At 37.0% G+C, this 23,649-nt stretch overlaps 1 protein-coding gene across 2 annotated transcripts in view; it reads right to left on the bottom strand.

The window, feature by feature from the left end:
• The window catches only part of stard13b (StAR-related lipid transfer (START) domain containing 13b), a 511,429-nt gene that overhangs the window by 205,966 nt on the left and 281,814 nt on the right, over nt 1-23,649 (bottom strand). The window lies entirely within an intron of this gene.

Below are 23,649 nucleotides of genomic sequence, written 5' to 3'. Positions count from 1 at the left end.
TTTTAAAGTGTATATAAATCCATAAGAGAAAAGCAACTGAAAGATCAGAAAACTCTCTTGTAGAAGCGATGTGTGAGAGCTAAAATGTTCTCTTTTTAAAGTGCTGGTGATTCACTGCAGTTTTACAGTTTTGCAATATTCTGGGATTAGATGACAATGTCACTGCAAACAGCTGTGTTTGTCAGGCAGATTGAGGGCTACACTGTGGCATCACAAAGACTGATGCTTGAGCTAAGCTTCACAAAACATTAGTGGCATGCAGCTGCAGAATTCCTGGCCTCCCACTGGCAATGAAGTAATGAGGAGATCGGGTTTAAATTAACATAGATGAGCTCCAGGGCAGCACTACACATGATACTGTACATGGTGCTTAGAACAGCTTGAGAAACTTCTAGATACAAAGAACACACACACGAACACACACACATACACACACAAAAACAAAAGCAATTAGAGAATTCTCTAGATCCCATGAACACACGCACGAAACAAGTCATTCAATGCATTAAAGTATTGTGTGAGAGCTAAAATACTCTACTTAGAACATTTCTCTACTTCTATTAAAGAGGGTAGTACAGCCATCCCATCGAACAAGCGTTGTATGAGAGCATAAACGTACAGTGTGTTTTCAACAAGAATGATTTACATTGGCAGCATTTACTTTACATACCGTTGCTTTAATTTAGTTGGAACACAGAGTATGTGGCTGTACCCTACCAAGATACAATAAGGTCAGAGGACGAGAAGAGGAATGTATTGCTATCCTTTACACTAAAGGCACAGTTACTGACCTACTCAATGTGAACAAAGATGCACCAAAACAAAGGCTATTAACACTCTTCATGAAGACAGCTGTTTATCAAGTCCACAAAGGCCATGACAGGCAGCCTTGACCAGAATAATCTGTTGAAATGTGGAATTAACAAGAACAGAAAATCAGACTCACACTAATCTTGGCTCTGAAAAGTTATTTATAGAGACCAAGAAGAATAAGGACTTTGCTCCAAATTAGACTAAATTAATTTGTTGATCTCAACAGGTCTAAAATCTATAAAAGTTACCGTAAACTGTAGCACGTGTGTAGATAGGTTTATGCATATAATACTGGGACATATTTAGGGTTGTAATTGCTACGTCCACTCTATTACATTTTAATGATCTCCATCCACCCTAGCATTTTCACATCATTCATCAAAGTATCTCCATCCGCAATAAAATGACTTTAAATGTATATGCCTTCACTAGGCATGCGCAAATAGCTGGAAAAATCCATGAAAACTCAAAACACAACCAGGTACTGTAGTATGAAAAGCAAGCCCTCTATGTGCACAATGTTCAAATATGGTTTTCTTCTGTGAAGGGTGACCAATCAGGGAATGGGACGTTGTAACAAACGGGTCCTAATCAGTAAAGGACCACGTATTAAGTACGAACTAAGCAGACTGCAATTAGAGTCTGTGTTTTCAAAATCCTACATTTCGCTCATCTACACTGCAGCGCTGAGCTGGTGTTTTCAGAATCAAAAGTTTTCAAAAGTCTCCATTTTCTGAGGTTAAAAGTGCCAGGAGGACTAAAGTCTGTGTTTTAAAATAAAAACGTAGTAGTGTGGACATAACCTTAAACTTGACTTAAACTAGGCCCAAACAAGGACGACAATCACCTCCACACTTACTAATTAGAGAAACATTAAACTCTTTAACCAGTTGAAAACTGGTTAAATAGCAACCCACTGGAAACCTAAAAACAAACAAGAAGCGATACTTTAACAAACTTAGGGATAGTAAAAATAATACTAATAAAAATTAATATAATAACTGAAATAGGAATAAACATAGCCTAAAACATATTCTAATTAGAAAAAAAAACACAAAAAAATAACCAACAAGACTAGAAACTAAATACAACTATAAATGAAAGCACATTAAGAGCAGCAGAACACAAGAAGCTAAACAAAGAGGGTTACGAGGAACAGAATGAGGCAAAAGAGGAATGTAAGGAGAAAACGCAGACCCATTTACCTAACCCAAGGTAGACAACATACCCAAGGATAGCTAACAACATTAAAAAACAATTTTAAAAATTCTCAAAGGTGAAGAAATACCAAAAATCTAAAGAAAGCCTCTGAACTAGAATTTTTAATTAAACAACAAAAAGATGAAGCTAAACCAAACCTAATTAAATTACACATTAAGAGAAAAGCCATTGTTGTCACAGGCACCAGTAATGGAGGGGGTACCAGATCACTGCACCATACATGGCATCAACCTAGTCACCAAATAATCCAACATGCAGATAGATCGATAGATAGATAGAAAGGCACTATATTATAGATAGATAGATAGATAGATAGATAGATAGATAGATAGATAGATAGATAGATAGATAGATAGATAGATAGATAGACAGACCAGGGAATACATCCATCCATCCATCCATTTTCCAACCCGCTGAATCCGAACACAGGGGTCTGCTGGAGCCAATCCCAGCCAACACAGGGCACAAGGCAGGAAACAATCCTGGGCAGGGTGCCAACCCACCGCAGGACACACACAAACACACCCACACACCAAGCACACACTAGGGCCAATTTAGAATCACCAATCCACCTAACCTGCATGTCTTTGGACTGTGGGAGGAAAGCGGAGCGCCCGAGGAAACCCACGCAGACACGGGGAGAACATGCAAACTCCACGCAGGGAGGACCTGGGAAGCGAACCCAGGTCTCCTAACTGCGAGGCAGCAGCGCTACCACTGCACCACCGTGCCGCCCCCCCAGGGAATACAAGAGGTCATTATTCTGTATTTTTTGTTAATAAACAAATGAGCCAGAAAGCCAGGGCTTTGAGTCACAGTCCATAGTTTAGATAGATAGATAGATAGATAGATAGATAGATAGATAGATAGATAGATAGATAGATAGATAGATAGATAGATAGATAGATAGATAGATAGATAGATAGATAGATAGATAGATAAGAAACTGAATAAACTAGTGCAAATGAACATGACTGGGTCCTATAAGAAGCAGTGCTTTAAAATCGCTAAAAGCAAAGTAATGCCTACAAGGCCAGTGCCTTACTTTTTTACAAGACTAGCTAGCTAACTTCTGACAGCACCAGCTACCCTGAACTAGATTAGAAACAGACAAAAAATAGATGAATTCGTACCTCAGAACTAATTTTGGAATGGCCTGAATTTTACGTTATCTAAAAATTATTCCCAAAAAAAAAAATTCACCTCCGTTTTACAGTTGCCTTTGCACTGTATCATACTAAGAAGGGAAAAAAAAAATAACATATACTGTACATAATTATGATATGTATGACATAATTCTAACTGCTAGGGCTCTGTCAAGGCAGCAGAGGGAGGCCCTACAAGAGGGAGACACACACTCTTGGCAAGAGAATAAAACAGAGAATTAGCCAATGAAATGTAAAAAAAAGGGAAGGCAACGTAATCTCCAATAATAAAACTGGTGTTTCTGCACCCTTATCCCCTAGCTGCCCTTAAAAGGCAGTTACTGTGCATTTTTAGAAGGGTCACAGTAGTCAGGGGCAATGTGCCATTCCTAAACAGACATGACTTTCTACCATTAAAATACATAATTTTAAGTTTCAGTGCTTTGACATAAAATATCACAGAGCAAATTTTCATTGTTAGATGTTAGTTATATTTGAGAAATGGAACTAGAAGGGACTGTATATAAACATATTCTGTATATAAATATATATGGGGGTTAGGCCTTCCTTTACTACCCTTAGGATTGAATGGACTTCTCTGTATAATCAGATCTCATCTGTTTTGAGTAGCCTGACACCTTGTGGTAGATTTGGAAACTCATTCTCTGAGTACTTGGAGATTTCTTGTAAGAATGTAATGAAACCACAAGCACATTAAATACAAAATACTGCAAAACTTTCAGAGTGGGTAATTTAAACGTTTAAAGCCATTATCAATTTGTCACCCTTATTACAACTTCCATTAAAGTTAAAAATATAGGAACATGATGTACTCTATCCACAGAGCAGTAATGGAGGTACGATGCACCAAATATTTAAAATGCAATTTAGTCTCAACCACTAACTTTAGAAAAATGGTTGAAGAAGAGGAATGAATGTATAATGTATTACTGAGATAATATGATTTCACAAACTGAATGAATTGTTACTAAAGCTACTTCTAAGAGTCCTTAAGAATATACTGTTGAATTCAAAAGGGACAACCTTCAGAGCCTCTGTTTATATAAGAAAAGAGATTTGCATTAAAGGGTAAAAGCTTAACTTTACAAAACCAAACCACAATAGTTTTTTTTTTTTTCAGCTATCCAACTATTTTTGAACCTGCCTTTGCAGTTCAGTGTTGCAGGACGTCAGTGTCAGTTTATTGTTTTTTGCCAATAATGAAGGAGATTTCATAAAGCTTACTGCAACCAATAAAATGAATGTTATAAGTTTACATAAACAGGCCTTGTAGTTTAAAGTTTTAATTTTTTGTAAAGAGTGAAGAATTTAACATGAATAGATTAATTTAGATATAAGCATTTTCAAAATCCTCATAATGTTTCTGTGGACTAATTCATCCATGCGTTACTGAACTCTCTTAAACTGGTTTCAGTTGCAGAAATTAGTGCATCAGATGCAAAGCATGTACCAATACTAGACTGGTGCCTTCTGCGTCTCTAGGCACATTCACTCACACCCATTCACATGGGGATATTTGAGAGGCACCAGTTCACCTAACAAACATCTGGCTGTCATGAGGGAGAAAAAAATTTAGTACCTGGAGAATAGTCCGCATACTCAAGGGGATCCAATCAAGGAATGAGAACGTTGTAAGCCCAAACCAATCTCAGCATGATTAGAGTCTGTGTCTTCTAAACTGTATATTTTCACCCATTCCCACTGCAAATCTAAGCTGCTGTTTCCAGAAATATATGGCTCTGGAGAGCATTTTTAAAAGTCTCTATATTTTAAGAGGTTAAAAAGTGAAGTGTACACAAAAGGCAAAAACTGAGAATATTCCTGTGTTTTTAAATGAAAACATAGTAGTGTGGACACAGCCTCAGTTTTAGACCACTTTGTTTTCCTGTCTGTTTAAACAAATCTGCTTCTTTGTGTGATCAGTGACTGGTAAATTGCGTGTGTGTATCTATCTGTAAACTTGTCACTGTGTTCTGCACCTACACTCAGTAAAGTGCACTATCTTACTTCATAATTCGCCTGCCTCCTCACTCACTCACGTCCGTCTGAAGCCGAATGCGCAGTCGCCTTCTGTGCACGTCAAAAGCCGAATGCGCAGTCGCTTTCTGCGCAGCTGCCCGAAAAACCTTATGAGACTGACATCCAACCCCAACATTTCGGCAGGAGGCGGATTTATGGCCGCAAAAATTCAAAGAGAAAGGCGACTTCAATTAAAGCTCTAGAGGCCTGAAAGGCAATTTCGACTACAGCTCGAGGCCTAATTACGCATTCTGATTCAATTACGCATTCATTCAATACACCTATATCAGGTTTGTGGTGCTTATACTTATTACTATTCCATATTGTACTGGAACATTCATCATTCAATATTATACTATAGGCCTGGAAAATTCATCAACTAGCAGTACAAGCCTGTACAGTAATGAGTAAAGCGGACTACAATCATTACAAAACAACTTCTTCGTTACTTATCATTTGTTCTTCATACACTGCTGACACAAACTCGTGCCCGTTTCATCTTACGTTGTCGAAACAGGCTCTTTGTCTAGTACAAAAATAAATGGAACTGAACTTCATTGAATTGAATAATTAAAGTATCCCTCTTATAAAAAACAGCATGAAAACATGAAATTTAGATTTTACTTCTTAATCACTTTCTTTCAGGGACAGTATCTCATAATTTGATTAAAACCAGTAAATAGTTTTTTTTTACTTTCATTAAATTACTGTTACTAAATTACTTAAATATCTATACATTTTGATTCATAAGATATAAAGAGTTCATTGGGCATATTATATTGAATGAGATTTTCTTTGTAAAGTTAATAAAGGGGAGTAAGAACAAGTCAATGAATTTAATTTAATGTACATACACACACTCACACATGTGTACAGAAAAACCTGCTAGACATGGACACAAAGTGCAAAGTCCATGTGGACAATGACCAGGTGTTTTAACTCATGACCTAAATACATCTGTGCCACCTCTTTTCACATATATTTATATATACACCAATATATTTATAATAAGGTACACCATATCTGATACATCAGGTAAGTGTGCTGCCTCTCAAATGTTCAGTAACCTTGCTGTCTTAAATATTCTTCCTTTGTTCATGTGGGCGTCTGGATTTCCTTCCATATTTGTGCTGCTGGAATGATCAGTGTCTCTAAATAGCCCTGGTATGTGAGTTTTTGTGAGCCCAGGTACTGAATGGCATCTCATTCAACATGACCTACCTAAACAGATGGAATCTTCAGTAAAATGAGATATGAGCACAGTAAAATGTTACACAGTTATTTAAATAAGTAATAACAAACCCTTGGTTTATAGAGGTGTCAGAAAATGGATCTCTGCAAGTTAAAAAAAAACACACCGGTTAAAGGTAACAGCTTTTCATCACAATTTCTGATATCAGATGGGAATGAGTGAATGTGGTGTGTGCGTCTGTCCTGCCATGGACTGGCATGTAGTGCTCATTTCTGCTTTGCGGCCAATAAACTTGGGACACATTTTAACTTTGCACACCTCTGTATTGGAAAAAGCAGGTTTAGACAACAGACCAATTAATGTATTACCAGTGGCCATTTACTATTTTGCCCAAAAGAATAGTTTCAATATTGGAATGGAAAGAGTGCAACAATCCACCTCCATTCTGGTAACAGAGGGCAAAAATGTCAAATAATTTTTTTAAAGTAGTAAAAAAACTTCCCATTCTCATCCCTAATGTTGCTCACAAATCCACTACTTCCACTGAATAATTGTAGCTTCAATAATGATGGATTATCTATCCCATCATCTAAAGCATATCTACAGTACAGTGTGTATTATATGTCATGTGACTGAATCTCTCTATTATAAAAGAAAATCTTGAGACAAGACTTTCTCCAAGAGATTTTTTCAAGTCCCATGAGACGAGACTTTTACCAAGAGATTTTGTCAAGTCCCACCATCCTCTCAACCATTTACAACCACGCTCACGGTCCACTCACCTCTCATTCGTGTGAATGCTTTTGTCAGACACAGTTCCTGCACTCTCAGCTCTTATAAATTTTTACTTTTTCCTCATTTTAAGTTCCCAATAAAAGAATACTTATTATGTCAAAATCTTATTCATGAATTTCATCCCAAATGGTTATCAACAGAAGAAAAGAGTACACAGGCAATCCTAGCACCGAGAAATAATGAAGTCAAACGAATTAACGCGAAAACTGCCGATCGGTTACACAACAATGACGTAAAATTTTAACAGGTGACAAGAAAGGTAATGTAGTACATCTTCCGCAGATAACATTAGACACCAAAGGAGATCTTGATATGCCATTCGTATTAAAACGTTTACAGTTTCCCGTTAGAATAGATTTTGCTATGACAATTAACAAATCACAGGGACAAACATTCGAAAAAGTCAGCATATTTATTAGAGAAAAAGAAACGATATTCACTCACGGGCAGTTATACATTGCGTTGTCACGTTGTAAGTACAAACACAATGTGATATTGATGAAAAGTTAATTCCAAAATTTTTTTTCTACTGAAGTTTTACAGTAAAAGTTTAAGTTTAAAAAGTATTTACATTTTAATTTCAAAGCCAAACAGAACGAAAATGTATAACGCAACAAATACCTCTAACGCAGTATGAAAGATAATTTTCTTTTATTACGTTTTACTATTTTTTACTATGGTTAATTACTCTCTGTAATGTAAAATAGTTAGTTATATTATGCATATGTAACAATTCCCATGAAAATAACAATCTGTTTAAATTGTACATCCGGTTCCCCATACGCGAGCGGCAGATCCGCGAAGTGGCTAGCACACAGCACCTGACCAGGGTTTAGCGAGCGAAGTGAGTCGGGGGCAGAGCCCTCTAGTATGAAAAAATATATGCCAAAATACTGCAGTACCCACTCTGCACAAATTTAAAACCACCATACTGGAGTATTTGGAGAAAACCCCATTATCTAAAACATATCTACAGTCTGTATTATATGTCACAGCACACTATGCAAAAAATAAATTGGAGAACTAAAATTCTTTCATATTCTTATTGTACAGTATATACTTTTATTTCCCTTCAAACGTCTTCCTAGAACCATTGCTGGTCCATAACAAAGGTCTTGTCATGCCAAAAAAGTGTTACAGGACAATGTCCAAGGACATGATAAAAAGTGAAACTTAAGGCTGTAACAAGTTAAATACATGACAACTGTATATGTGATTCTTCAGAAAGAGACGCCACACATTAGCAAAAAAAATGTACGGCATAATTAGCTTAAATGGCCTAGAAATGGAAGGAGGCATAAACATACTCCACTTACTGTTCAATATTTTATTTCAATAAATGTGTATGGGGTAGCATGACAGTGCATTGTTTGGGCACACAGCTTCCAACTCCCCAATTCAAATCCCAGCCAGATCACTGTCGGCACAGAGCTTCTACATTCTTCCCATGTCTGTATGTTTTTTTTTTCTCTCTGCTTACTCTGTCTTGAAGATGTTTGTGTTAGGCTGAGGGTTGACTCTAAATTGTCTCGCTGTGGGTGTGGGTGTGAGTGACTGTGCCCTACAATGGAATGGTTCTTTGTTCAAGGCCAGATCCTATCTTAAGCCAGAGACTGCCAATATAGGTTCCATCTCCCTGCAATTCCTAAATTGGAGGGTCTAGAAAATAAATGTTTCATTAAATATACAAAAACTAAATATTCTGTTAGCTTTTAAAACACCTGCTTAGGTCTCCAGGGACTGAAAAAGTTAAGACGAATCTGTTATCAGGTGGAAAAATGCCATATGGTGTTTCATATTTTGTTCACTGCTGCAACAGAAGCTATCAAAGTCCATCTTTCTATTTTCTAGCCCACTTATCTGGTTTGGGATTATGCTGAGCTGGTGAGGGACCCAAGCCCAGGTGGGGTACTACTTGCTCACAAAATAACATTACATAATATTCTCAAATCCCTTTAATCCAGTTGAGTTTTACAGGAAACCACAGCCTAGGGCAGTGGATACAAGGCAGGAACCAAATCTGGGTTGATGCCAAGATGCTGCCGTACCCACTTTGTACAAAATTAGAACCAACCTATTGGAGTATTTGGAGAAAACCCCACACAGACACTGAGACAACATGTAAGTTCCACACAGGAAGAAACAAGGTACGGGGTTCAAATCCACTGCTAACCACTGTAGCACCTTATCACCCACCTAACAAATTATGCCATTTAAATATTAATAAATTAAGTTTTTTATAGCAAGGCACTTTACACAGCAATTAAAATTATGTTACTGGATAATTCAAACAAAACAATCCTTACATATGTAGAATATAGCATGGACTGACCTGAACAAAACAGGACGGGCAGCAGAATAGTTCAGTACTATATTTCAAAATAAACTTTTGCCTATATTTCCTACTGTCTGGACTGAAACTATTTTATAATAATAATAATAAATTTTACATATATATAACACCTTTCCCATTTCTCTCTATCCTGCACAGCCTAATGAGAAGGATTTCACCTTATGAGAAGGATTTAGGAGTCACAATGGACTCTAAGCTATCGACTTCCCTACAGTGTTCATAAGCCTTTAAGAAGGCTAACAGAATGTTAGGTTATATAACACGATGTGTGGAGTACAAGTCCAAGGAGGTTCTGCTCAAGATTTATAACACACTGGTGAGGCCTCATCTGGAGTACTGCATGCAATTTTGTCTCCAGGCTACAAAAAGGACATAGCAGCACTAGAAAAAGTCCAGAGAAGAGCGACTAGGCTGATTCTAAGGCTACAGGGGTTGAATTATGAGGAGAGATTAAAAGAGCCGAACCTTTACAGTTTAAGCAAAAGGAGATTAAGAGGTGACATGATTGAAGTGTTTAAAATTATGGAGGGAATTAGTACAGGGGATCAAGACTGTGACTTTAAAATGAGTTCATGAAGAACATAGGGGCACAGTTGGAAACTTGTTAAGGGTAAATTTCACACAAACATTAGGATGTTTTTCTTTACACAAAGAACGATAGACACTTGGAATAAGCAACCAAGTAATTTGGTAGACAGTAAGACTTTAGGGACTTTCCAAACTCGACTTGATGTTTTTTTTGAAGTATAGGACTGGCGGGGTTTGTTGGGCTGATTGGCCTGTTCTCTTCTAGATTGTTCTAATGTTCTAATGGGTCATCACCACCTCCACCACCATAGTCTGCTCAAAAAAAAAATTACGGTAGTAGTGAACTGGGCATGGCAAAAGTGTTCCTTTTATGATCACAGATATAGAAAAAGTAATATCTTCATCTGAACATTACATTGAAAGGCAATTCACAGCGAAGATAAAGAGCATCAGAGCAAACAGAAACTGAGGACAAGACATGTCTCAAGATTCCTTGTTCACAAAATTAAAATAAAACCCTTTGTTTTGTTCATTTCAGCTGTGTGACCACTGGGCAATGAAACTTTAAATATGAAGAGTTTAGAAACAATTGTTTAATTATCCATCTATTATATAAGCACATTTCAAAGTTTACGGACACACGGACCAGAGCCAATGCCAACACAATTGAGCACAGTGCTGCGCAAGCAGCCAATTTATTACAAAGCATACATGCAGTTTAAAGTAATCACTAAACCTACTTTGGATGTCTTGAGAGGGGGAGTTGAAGGAGACAATCCATGTTAACACAGGGAGAACTTGTATACTGCATAGAGGTGACCTCAGGGTGCACCCCAGGACTTTGGAGCACAACACCACTGTGTCACCACATTTTAGTCAAGTTACTTTAATTTCAAACGGTTACTTTAATTAGTTACTTTCATTTATAATAATAATCATAATTCATTACATTTATATAGAGCTTTTCTCAGTACTCAAAGCGCTATCCACACAGGGAGGAACCGGGAAGCAAACCCACAATCTTCCACAGTCTCCTTACTGCAAAGCAGCAGCACTACCACTGTGCCACCTGTGAGGAATTTATCAACAAACAGTCTCCTTTATAAAAAAGATGAATGAAAATACTTATGCCAAATCTATTTTTTATTTTCATTATTGCTTTACCTGACGAACACCCAGTGGATTATGTTAAAAGCAGGGACATAAACTCTTACTATTTGAGTGGAAATGCTAGCAGATTGGGGCACCACTGTGGTGCAGTGGATGCAGATCTAGTGACATGGGTTTAAGTCCCACACCTTAACCTTGCCTATGTAGAGTTTGCACATCCTCCCCATGGCTGTGTGGGTTTTCCTACTTGATCCCCAAAAATGTGTATTATGTAAATTAGCAATTTCAAACTAGCTTGAGTACATGAATGAGCCATGTGATGGACTGTCACCATGTCCTGAGCTGCTTTCTGCCTTATGCTCAGTGCTGCTGGGATAGACAACAAAACCCCACAACCCTAAATTGGATTAAATGAGTTTAAGAATGTTATGCTATTTTCAAGAAATTGGGCAAAGCTCACAGACTGAGAAAGCAATAATATTTAATCTTGCAAAGATATGTTAACAAGGCTAACTCTTTACCCAGGAGATCACACAAGACCAACATATCAAGGTCATCCAGGAGATTCCTTCAATTTCTCTAAGTACCATGCCAAATGTCCAATGCTTTATCTGGCTGCACCGTTTCAATGCCCAAACTCTACCTATTGCAAGGAGGCATACAACAATGGACATAACTGATTTCCAAAGAACCCTTTAAAATGATAACACTTTGCCATTAATAATTTAAATAAATCATACATGGAAAACAAAAAAACAGAAGCTGTCCTCTAAGCTGACTGGTGGATTTTTGTTCCTTATACATCAAATCTCTTGGCTTGTTTTTATCACCTTTTCCTACAAGGCCAACTGAGCTGATAACAACAGCCTCCTTAGTCGTCCTTCAGTTTAATGTAAATGCATTTTGATGAAGGTCACTCATAAATTCAGTCACATGATAAGTATGCAACTGTTTCATTGTATTACAACACATGTCTAAAATGTTCAATTTTTTATTCTTTGCTGACATATGAAGGTTTTTTAAATGAGTTTAGCTTAAAATAAAATTATTAATGCATGTTTTGAAAGTTTAGAAGTAAAGATAAAAATAAAAATACTATCTTGTATTGCAAATACACATTATTTGATAAGAACAGTAGGTCTTAGAGCTGATGTTATCAGTACATATCAGATAATGTAGACGACTGATCTGTACACTGAGATATGACGCCTGTCAATTCCAGAAATACCCCTAAACCATTTATAGCCAATCCATTAAGATTGTATCCAGGAGAGTAAGGAGTTGAACTAAAAGGAACTAAACACAAGTCCAGATCCCAGCACTGAACACAACAAGTCACTCAAAGAACACAAGTTCCAAGTGTATAAATAGGAATTTCTTCATATGTAAAATATGTGTAGAGGCAATAACCATGTCGAAAGATAACAGAACTCCAGTAATCCAAATGACTGTCACAAGGCACGGAGCCGGCATAAAATTGTCTGTTAATATACATTACTATTCACAACTTCAGATGCCAAATGTAAACCAAAGTATCCTGACAGAAAGAAAACCACACAGATAATAAGCAGAATATGCAAACTCCACACATAACAGAGGTGGGTGAAGGACTGAAACCCTGAACACTGGATCCATAAAGAAGTAACACTAGCCATGTCACCTTTGAGCTGAAATACTGACAAATGCTACACAATATATCACAGTATGTTGTAGAGTCTAATATTACTAGTATTAACCCGGTGAAAGTTTCACAACACCTGCAGGTGAATTTCACCCAGTAACATCAAAAATATGGCCAGGGGATGTAACTTATAATGCAATGAAGGAAAGTATTTGGTATTGGTTGCACTAGTTATTCTCTCACTTGACAGAGGGAATACAATTCTAAATGACCTTACAACAAACTGAACAAGCTAATGAAAAGCAAATCTATTTAATTTAATGTAAACTTGTATGGATCTTTCTTGTCACGCTTGAGCTAATAATTTTAATGCATAAGTATGTAAGTCTTGGAAAGAAAACCTCAGAGACAGCACATTAGAAACATAAGGAGAGAAAAGCACACACCAATACTCCCAACATTTTACGCATGACTTGTGACATCACATTAGTAAGAATTTCAGCATGACCTATGAGGTCACCAACTCCGACGTAAAATGCCTGAACAACATAAACAACTTTGGCAATTGCCAGAAGAAATACAACATTGCAGGGATGCTCCAGTCAAGTTTTTTTCCCCTTTATCCCTTTAAAAATCTTTCTGCACTAAGTTCCTGCATAACCAGATGCATAGAAGCATTATGTCCTATGTTAAAGTGTATTTTTACAATCAAACAATAGACCACTGTTCATTTTTTATTAACAAAATGAAATTCTGTAGGTTTACTGCTCAGAGACCATAAAAATACTAAAATAAAATTTCCTTACAATACATACTAATAAAATATGTACAAAATATTTATCCATAAATCATATGGCATAAAAGAAAATAAAATGCTTCTCATAATTACAAGTTGTCAAATTGTTTTTTAAAGTTTTTCTGTAATGTACTTATCTTAAACATTAAATTATTAAAAAAAGTAGTTTTTACCATTTCTCTAACAACAACAAAATATATATATATACACTGTATATACACTCACACAATCAAATAATTGGTATTGGCAATTCAACATTGCTTAAATGTAAATTATAGGTTTTAATAATTTCTAATTATTAATTGCACTATGTTTTTTTTTTACTGTTAAAATATACATTTATACAGGTGTGTAATTATAAATATGGATTACCATTTTAATATTGCTGTACTTATTTCTTACCAAAACTTACAAGGTATGACACACAGCAACAAATAATAAACACAGTACAAATCTTTAGAATAGCCGCAAATGTATCAAATGTTCATAAAATGTTTATCAAGAAGACACAGACTAACATGCTTAACATGTATATACGTAAAAAATACATTTTGCTGTTAAGCTAACTAGACTATTGTTAACCAAGCAGCAATTTCAAATTTGTGTTTATCTTTTCTTTTTACAATTGAAAAGCTGAGGCACTAAACAAGCTCACAATCCAAACTCAAACAGTACCCATTTTAATTAAAGGACAAAATAAAAAGGTCTGAATTCATTAAAATAGCTTTTCTTTCTTTCCGTTTGTTTAGCTGCACAAGACGACTTCTCTGATTCCTTTTTCTTACTTCATTACTCTTTAACATAAAGGTTAATGTTCCAATTGTGTCTGATCTCTTGTAAAACAAGACTCAACTTGCTATAAAGACACAGGCTCAGTTACCATAATACCTCGTGTAAAGGAGCACTCCAACTAAATACTGTAAAGCCCAGAGAAGCAGGGTCTGACAAGATTGTTTTTTCTGAATGGCCAATTTACCGATCACTAAATCAGCCGATATACATTGACGGCCGATTGACTGGAGCATCTCTAAACCATAGTACCACTTCAAATTATTATGAAAAATCATCACATGCAATAATAAAACACATAGTTATGAAGAACTGGTTGTTTCATAACATCACAGAAAACAATATCCATGAGTTTAGACTTCTGTTTATTTTCCTTGCTGTAGTAAATTTATTTCTTTAAAGAAATTGAATTCTTACTATTTCAAGTGAATAAGTACTTGACTCTGTGTATATTTTACAGATCTATTATTACACATCACTTCCACTATCAGCCTTTTCATAATTTTTAATTATTAGCTTGTACCACCATTAATAAAAAATACAAATTATTCTAACCAACTGCTTTCAAATCAACAGGTGTACTAGTAAAAAAATGTAAACTCTTCTCCGGTACCATAAAAGTTTCATTTTGCCTTTGATTACTGTTTTGCAAAATCTTCCACATGCAAGCACCACACCTCAAATCAACTCCAGGCCTTTTATCTGCTTAATTGATAATGACATAACGACGGACTTGCCCACACCTAGCCACGAAATAGCCTTTGAGTCAATTGTCCAATTACTTTTGAGCCCCTGAAATGAAGGGATTGTGTTAAAAAAATGCTTTAGTTGCCTCACATTTTTATGCAATCGTTTTGTTCACCCCACTGAATTAAAGCTGAAAGTCTGCACTTCAACTGCATCTGAGTTGTTTCATTTAAAATTCATTGTGGTAATGTACAGAACCAAAATTAGAAAAAAGTTGTCTTTATCCAAATATTTATGGACCTAACTGTACACTCACTTTTTTAATTATGGCCTATATTTTTTTGTAATTTGTTTAAAAATGTTATTTAATGTATGTTTACTTAGTAATAAAAATTTGAAGCTGCATAAAAGCATCTAGCAAATAAAAATGTAAAATGAGAACTATTTAAAGATCATTACATGCAACAGGTAGTATATTCAGTTAATTCAATTGTGCAACTCAAATAAACTCACAGAAACATGATTTATGTAAAAGAGAGATGGGCATTAACTTTATGTCTTCTGGACCGAAAGGAATAAAATCAATAAAATAATGAGTGTGTTTAAAGTTTTTAATTAAAAATCAGCAAATTTTCAGGGTTTCATATATATGCATTACAGGCATGTGAAGTGTCCTGTTTTGACTTTACTCTTTGATCACGCCATGCTTTTCTGAGTGGCTGTGTTCTCAAGCATTACTTTCTTTTGAAGGCTGCATATGTGCGCAAGTCATAAACACTGCAAGAACTGAAAGCAAAAAAGGAAAAATTTTAATAATAGTTCAACATAAAAAGGCACATAAGGAACAAACTATAACTTTAAACCTACTTTGGAATATATTTGCTTTTTTTGACATCTGACCAATGTCTTTTCTTTGTGATTGAGTTATTTATGTTTTGGAATATTCACAGCCACAGGTACAAGCTAAACATATGTCAAAAGAGTCCTGTTTGTAGCATATTTGAATAGTTTTTTGACTTTATTAATTAGCCTAATAATATTAATGCAATTCCATCCATCCATCCATCCATTTTCCAACCCGCTGAATCCGAACACAGGGTCACGGGGGTCTGCTGGAGCCAATCCCAGCCAACACAGGGCACAAGGCAGGAACCAATCCCGGGCAGGGTGCCAACCCACCGCAGTAATGCAATTCAAATTCTGATACTTTTCTTCGTTTTATTAGATAATAACATTTTCAAATAACCTGTTGTGTTTGAAAGTAAGTAGCCAAACTCAACATTGAAATCACACCTCTTGCCATTTTAGTATATAAATGCCATTTTTCTATTGACATAAAGGATAAGGGGGCAAAGAGTTCTGGGTTCAAGTACCCTCCTAATTACTGCACATTCCCATCATTCCTTCAGGTACTATTGTTTTCTCACTTGATAGTTTGCTTGTTCATTCTAAAGGTAGACCAAGTATTCTAAATTAAGGCAATGGACTTCCAAACTCTCAACTGCTGGTTCAATTCTAGCTTCTCAGTCACTGTGTAACGCTGTGGGAGTCAGTTAACCACTCAATTGTGTCTGCTGGAGACAGAATGACTTTTTAATGATAAAGAAAAAAAAGTAGGAGAAAAAAGGAGAAAAAACGGATAAGAAAATTAGTCAAATTCATAACTAGGAAGTCAAAATGATCTTTCAAAGAAATGCTAAATGCAAACCAAAATTCATGAAGACTCAACCAAACTTGTCTTTTACCATCAGAATAACACCTAAGGAAGTAACGTACTAAAAACTTTCAATATCTAGGTATTAGATAATTAAGAGACGCACACTCTGACCTAAATGGTCACTTTGATGACATCATACATGGCATATCTCCTACAGATTTTGGTTAAAATCCTCATGGAAACTGCAATGCCGTAGCCAATATAGCATTGCAAAATCTTCTTCTTCTTTCGGCTGCTCCCATTAGAGGTTGCCAGAGTGGATCATTTTGTTCCATATCTTCCTGTCCTCTACATCTTGCTCTGTCACACCCGTCATCTGCATGTCTTCTCTCACCACATCCATAAACCTTCTCTTAGGCCTTCCCTTTTTCCTCTTTCCTGGCAGCTCTGCATTTAGCATCCTTTTCCCTATATGCCCAGCATCTCTCCTCTGCACATGTCCAAACCAACACAATCTCACCTCTCTGATTTTGTCTCCCAACTGTCCAACCTGAGCTGACCCTCTAATGTACTGATTTCTAATTCTGTCCATCATTGTCACACCTGATGCAAATCTTAACATCTTTAACTCTTCCACCTCCAGCTCTGTCTCCTGCTTTCTGGTCAGTGTCACCTTCTCCAATAACAATACAATATTATAACTTTTCTTCAGAACCTTCAAACACAAACCTAATATCAGAAATAGATTCCTTGAAAAAGGAGCTGAGCCGCAAGGCGAAGCTCTCAATTTACCAGTCGATCTATGTTCCTACCCTCACCTATGGTCATGAGCTATGGGTAGTGACCGAAAGAACGAGATCGCGAATACAAGCGGCTGAAATGAGTTTCCTCCGCAGGGTGTCTGGGCTTTCCCTTAAAGATAGGGTGAAAAGCTCAGTCATCCGGGAGGGGCTCAGAGTAGAGCCGCTGCTCCTCCGCATCGAGAGGAGTCAGATGAGGTGGCTCGGGCATCTGATCAGGATGCCTCCTGGACGCCTCCCTGGTGAGGTGTTCCGGGCACGTCTAACCGGGAGGAGGCCCCGGGGAAGACCCAGGACACGCTGGAGGGACTATGTCTCTCGACTGGCCTGGGAACGCCTTGGGATTCTCCCGGAAGAGCTAGAAGAAGTGGCCGGGGAGAGGGAAGTCTGGGCATCTCTGCTCAAGCTGCTGCCCCCGCGACCCGACCTCGGATAAGCGGGAGACAATGGATGGATGGATGGATTCCTTGAAGGAAAAAACCCTAAAATAGACATATAGTTTGCTCTGACAAGATGCATACAAATTTAATAAATAATGTCCATCATAACAGCCTGTACATCTTCATTAAAAAATACATGAAAATAAACCAACAGTTCTAAAAATCTTTGAACTTGCAAACCCCTGGCCCCCATCTCGTGTTTTACTATATAAAAGGAAGTTTTTTTCTGGAAAATGGCCCGGTGTATGAGCAAAAAAATAAATAAATAATTAAACATAAGAAGCACTAAAAATATGATAGAGGCTATTCTGTCCATTTCCTCATTTGTTTATCAAACAGTAAGTTGTCCCAATTCAGAATCTGTTTTCAAAACTGGATAAGGTTTCCACTCCAACTATATGACTCTGTATGTTGTTCCAGATTCCCACCACCCTTGTGAAAAAGTCCTTCTTGGCTTCAATCCTGAATGCATTTCCCCTTAATTATCACTCAAAGCTTTAAGTATGTGATGCACTCTTTAACAGAAAGAATGCTGCAGGACCAACTTTGTCTTGCATTCTGAAGACAAGCATTGGGCATCCATGGTGTCTTTCCTGCTCAATAGTTCAGAACATTAATTTTCCAAGTGTGTCAAAAAAACACATGGCCTTTTAATCCTGGGATGCACTTGGTTGCTCTTTTCTGCACACTTCCTAGGGCATTCATGTCTTTTTTTGTAGCATGGTGACCACAACTGCATTCAACACTCCAGATGAAGTCTCCCTATTGTTTTATACAGTAGAATCAGAACATAATGTCTCTGGATTTTATTCAATAGACTTTAAAATAGGGCATTAACATTTTATTTGCCTTTTGATTGATTCTATACATTGTCTCAATGACGTGGATGTTTCTTTGACATGATTCCCTAAATCCTTTTCAGAGGTTTCCCGTGGACCATTGCCACTAATCTTTTATTTATAATTAACTAGCTGTGCCCCGCAGGTCCGTAAGCATATTAGTGAAAAAGGACAGTGAGTAGGGCCCTGCCCAGCTTCCTACTCCTGACATCATGCTTCCCCCTCCCCTCGGCCCACAGCTTCTGTCTCGGATTAGCACGAATATATTGCTCCTGCAAGTGCACTATGATTAGGGTGGACAGACAGACGATGGATTTTACATACAGTATATAAAGATGTTCCTGTTATCACCATGCATAATAATGGACAATATCTTTCTATGACTAACTTTCATTCAGAACGAAGTTTGTGACACTCAAGGACTGCATCTCTGATATGAATTTCAGCAACACTGAAGCATCACAAGAAAAAGTCATGACTTCTTTTTTCTTCACTTTGCACACCTTAGATTTTATATTTAACACCAGGTCATGTCACTTGCACAAATTCTCAGATGATTCTTACTTATGGGGTGTTTTGATAAAGGGGAGAACTGTCTGCATTTTAACATCTGCAAAATCAACAGACTGGTTATAGACTTTTGCCACACCAAAAAAGCCTCTATGCCCAGTCACTATTCAGGGAGTGAATGTAGGGGTTGTGTACTCCTACAAGTACCTGGGGGGTCCATATCAATAACAAGTTGGACTGGTATTATATTACATTACATTATTTTACTTGAGTAACTTTTTTAAAAAAAATTGTACTTCTAAGAGAAGTTTTACTGCACCATACTTTTTATTTTTACTTGAGTACATTTGTGAAGAAGAAATGCTACTTTTACTCTGCTAATTTGGGCAACACTCGAATCGTTACTTTTTTTCCATTAGATACAGTACGCTATATTTTTGCCAGAGAGAATCCGCCAGTGGATCTACTGCATGACTGTTTCACCAATCCGACGTAGCAACAATAATCACAAGACTCCGTTTCACCAATCAGACGTGGCAACAATAATCACATGGCTCCGTTTCACAAATCAGACGTAGCCATGCAGTCACATGACCACACACAAACTGTCGCATCCTAGCAGCACAAATTCCTCACAGACAGCGGACAGGGAAAGAAAGAATACTGTACATGAAAAATGAGAACCAGCTTCTGCTGAAGCTTAAGTATCACTTCACTGAGTGAAGAACAAGCACGTTTTAAACAAACATGCACAGACACAGACAGTCAAGGTACAGTGAGACTTCTTGTACGTGCACAGGCTGCCTTGTTCTAATGTTATTTTCTATCAGCTGTGCTATTTGGAGGGCAAGTGAATATTCAGTATTATACTGTCAGTGTACAGCAGGGGTGCCCACACTGTTTTTGGCTTGCGAGATACTTTTAAAATGACCAGGTCGAAATGATCTACCTACATTAAAAATGCTATATATATATATATATATATATATATATATATATTGAGTATACTTTACACATAAAATATATGTTGTTGTACCTTGCATAACTGAATAACCCTTATGGCACAATAACAATTCAATACATTTATGGTCACTACAGTATTTGGATTTAATAATCTTCATGTGGGAAATAGCTGACTCGCATAAATAAGTAGAGCCGAATAATGCAGCCAAGGAGGTAGCACATTTCCTCATGTTTGGGTACTTTTCCTCTGTAAGTTCCAAAACTGTCCATGAGCCCCATACTCATGAATGTCATCCTGTAGTGTCAAAATCTCATCCTCCACTGTAGAGGAGTTTAAGGTGAAACAGTGTTGCAATTTTTGATGAGGGTGAATCCCCCTCAACATCTTCCCTAAATGGATAGCACTTAAATGTAGCGATTGGCTCAAGTAAAGCTGAGTCTTGAAACCGTCTGTCAAAGTCTGACAGACAATTTTCAATCTGCTCTGTGTAGCGTTTGCTGTCAAGTTGTGCACACGCCTTCCATTGCGTCTCCAGCTCTGAATGTTCCCCAAATCAAGGCACTGCAGCTTTGAGGACAGATGTTGCATTTTTCGTTTGAAAGCATTAACTGAGCTAATCATATTGACCATTACAGCTGTAAATTAAGCTCATTCAACATGTTGGTCAGATCAGAAAAAAAATGCCAAGTCTGCCATTGATCGTTATTAAGTTGCTTGTATTCTGCATGTTTAATGACAAGGAGAAACTCCTTTTTCTCCGGCCAGGGGTCTTGAAATATTGGCAGGAATTTCTCCCGAGCCATCTGCCTCAACGAAGGCATCTTTCATCATCTCTCCATCTTGGAAGGACTTCTAATGCTTAATGATCGAGTGACTCACCCGGAACAATGCTTCGGTGTGTCTGCCGTTGCTTTTGAATTCAGCTGAGTGAAAAATGACAGCTGTCCGATTAACTGAGATTTTAGTTCCCTCTCCTTTCTTTCTCAGATCGCTTTTCGGAAGGAAGTCAGTTTTGTAGTTTTTATGAACAGTTCGAAAGTGCCTTTCCACATTTTCCTTCTTTGAAATAGCAATGATAGATTGACAGATCAGACAAACGTGAGAGAAAAAAATCCTCTTCCAATTCCACATCCAGCCCATAACCAACCATTTTTTTTTTAAATCCCTTCTTTAGTCAATTGGAAGGCTAACTAGATCACTTATATAGCCAGAGTTTTGCAGTAGCTCACGTGTTTGATCGTGCGTGCGGGATGACCAGTATGTTAGAAGAAAAGAGATCTCAGACTGGCCGCCCTGTATGTCAATCAAGTGGCAAATGCCATAAGGAGGATATATGGTAGACTAACATTTAAAAAAAAATTTTTTTGAACGCAACGTGATTTACCTGCACAACCTTTCCGATCTACCGGTCGATCACGATCGACGTATTGGGCACCGCTGGTGTACAGTATATCTTGTCACTGTAAGTAGTTTGCACTGTTCAAACATACATGTTACCTACTGTAGGTATTGGCTTCAAAAGCTTTGTTGTGAAAAACTGAGATTTGGAACTTTGTGTTATTTGTGCATCTTTATTTTGTAAAGATGTTATTTATTTTTACTCATTTTTTATTTTATATTTGGAAATAGCAGAATGTGCACATTGTTTTATATTTTTGTCTGTCTTATTACAACATTTCTAAAAAATAAATAATTTATTATGATCAAACAGTTACTCAGTACTTGAGTAGTCTTTTCACCAAGTACTTTTTTACTCTTACTTGAGTAATTTTTTGGATGACTACTTTTTACTTCTACTTGAGTAATATTATTTTGAAGTAATGCTACTCTTACTTGAGTACAATTTTTGGCTACACTACCCACCTCTGATTATATCATAGAGGAACTATATAAGAAAAGTCAAAGCAAAGTCTTTTTTCCTAAAGAAACTGTGTTCTTTAAAGTGAGTAGTGATATTCTTCACAATTTCTATAACTCTGTGATGGCCAGTGTGATTTTCTACACTGCAATGTGCTGGGCTGGTAACATTGCTTCAAGCAACAAACTAATTGAAAGGGCAGGTTTAGTGATGGCATGCACTCAGGTCCCCATGGAGGTCGTAGAAGAGAAGAAAATTAAAACAAAACTGAGTGTCATTATGAACAATGCTACACATCCCCTCTCTGACACATGAAGACTTTCAGCCAACACATTATTCAGCAGATGTGTCTCTCTGACACAATGGGCTCCTTTTATACCAACAGCAATATACTTGAATATCACTTCACTGTGACTGTGACTGCGACTGACCAGACAGAATTTTTCTTTTTTTTCTTCTTTTTTTCTATTTAGTCATTCTGGTATGTGTTCAGGCCATAGTACGTATGTGCATAATATATATATATATATATATATATATATATATATATATATATATATATATATATATATATATATATTTACTCATCCATTTAGGTATTTATTTATTTAAAGAACTTCTGTAAAAAGCCACATTTTTCCCTGGGGATAAGTAAAGATCTATCTAAATTAAAAAAGTTCTATCTACTGCTGCACATTGGAGGGGCATCCTATCCAGAAATAGATTCAAATAAGAAAGTCTGGAAAGTGAAAGGATAGACTAACATACTATATATAATTTTGTGAAATCTTTATGAAAACATTGTTTATAATATTTCACATATGTGCAGCTGGGAATCACCTTTCTTGCACTGCTGAAGAAAGTGGAGCCACTCCAGAACGAGAGGAGAATCACGCTGACTGTATCTCTTTTTCCACCCACAGCTCTGAGAAGCTGCCCAGTGAGAGCAACTAAACTGGGCTGCCGTGCTCAGAGACAGACCCAGCTTTCTGGTCGAAGCTCTTTAAAATCAGAGGGTCCCCTAGCATGGCATCTGACTTTGGACCTGGAATCCGACCAGGAGTAAGCTCCAATGAGTTATCTGCAATTCCCTAACCTAGGAAAACCAATATTTGTTTGGGTATTAAGCTGTCTTTTTTGTTTGTGCCATCGTTACATTTTTGTTTAAACCTGTTTATTAAACGGGGACACTTGGCCGGTGCCCCAGGATTTGAATTAGCTTGTGATTTTCTGTTCACCAGTCACAAATAACTAACATTTTGTTCAGCCTCTTTTAAACAATATGACTTATGGCACTGAGCCTGGATCAATGTACTTACTAGACAGTGAAGCCCACAGCAATCAATGTCTACTTGACCTCAGTCTGTAAATGTCAAATGAATCAATACTAATACTATATGGAAATTATCATTGAACTGTATTTAATAGTATATACTGTATATACATTCACAGGCCCACTTAAACACATATAGGATTCCATGGAGCCAAGCT

Source organism: Erpetoichthys calabaricus, chromosome 4 (genome assembly GCF_900747795.2).
Source record: "Erpetoichthys calabaricus chromosome 4, fErpCal1.3, whole genome shotgun sequence".
NCBI classification, from domain to species: Eukaryota; Metazoa; Chordata; class Cladistia; order Polypteriformes; family Polypteridae; genus Erpetoichthys; species Erpetoichthys calabaricus.
This window is presented reverse-complemented; position numbering and strand designations above follow the sequence as displayed.